The 914-nt window shown below is 37.5% G+C and overlaps 1 protein-coding gene across 1 annotated transcript in view; it reads right to left on the reverse strand.

Annotated features, from left to right (window-relative positions):
- COMMD8 (COMM domain containing 8) overlaps positions 1-914 on the reverse strand; it is a 9332-nt gene that overhangs the window by 1804 nt on the left and 6614 nt on the right. The window lies entirely within an intron of this gene.

A 914-nucleotide genomic window follows, 5' to 3' on the forward strand; every position in this document is an offset into this window, starting at 1 on the left:
GCAATCTTGTCACTAGAAAGTGCAAGCTGTTTAAAATGAGGATAACGTAATTAATAAGTACTAAAAATATATTAAATATGCATCAGCTTACGAACAATACAGTAAAAAAAATAAGTGTACTCCTGTTTCCTGTCAAGTACAGGGAAAGGTGGAAGAAATACAAAAGTTAAACACATGCCAAAACAACATATATCTGAAGAACAGAAAGAGAAAAAGTGAATGAAAGAGAGGACGTAGGTTCGGAAAGAAAGACAACCAGTCAGCATTTTGTGGTAGGAGCAGAAATCTAGAGATGAGCTATGGCTGGGAAGTACACACGCATCTAGTGGGTCCAATGCATCAAGAAACATAGATAATTCTTAAAGAACTGTAAAGATACCAAGAAATTGAAAGGCCATGTACAAAGATAAGACTAAAAACACGGGTAAACTCTCAGAAATGAAGACATTTAAATCGTGATCACCTAACTCTACCAAACTACTGATCATTGTTATCAAGATATCATCTGCAATTAGAGCCGCTCAACAAATACACTCAACACATTTACCTCATTTTCTACTTTCTGTCTAAAAAGAGCCTCCCACATGAAATGGAAGAACAAATATTTATGACACTAACACTTTTGGAAACAAGCACGACAGCTTCATTGGCAGATGGCTAAGTGAAACTCAATTTTCCTGGAAGCTGCGCCAGAACATTCCCACAATAACTGAATTTTTGGAGTGTTACCACTTGCAAAAATGTACTTGGGCAATGGCTAGAAACTCCGTCCCTAACACAAACCTCAAAGGATGCCCCTTGTGGTACCTACACTATAGAATCTAATCCTCACAAATCGTCTCCATTCTCGCTCCAAAAAATGGGACTCATCATGTCTGAGATTTCAAGTTTCACCTTCAGGTTGTCTACCTTAT

This window comes from Hipposideros armiger, unplaced genomic scaffold (genome assembly GCF_001890085.2).
Source record: "Hipposideros armiger isolate ML-2016 unplaced genomic scaffold, ASM189008v1 scaffold_452, whole genome shotgun sequence".
NCBI classification, from domain to species: Eukaryota; Metazoa; Chordata; class Mammalia; order Chiroptera; family Hipposideridae; genus Hipposideros; species Hipposideros armiger.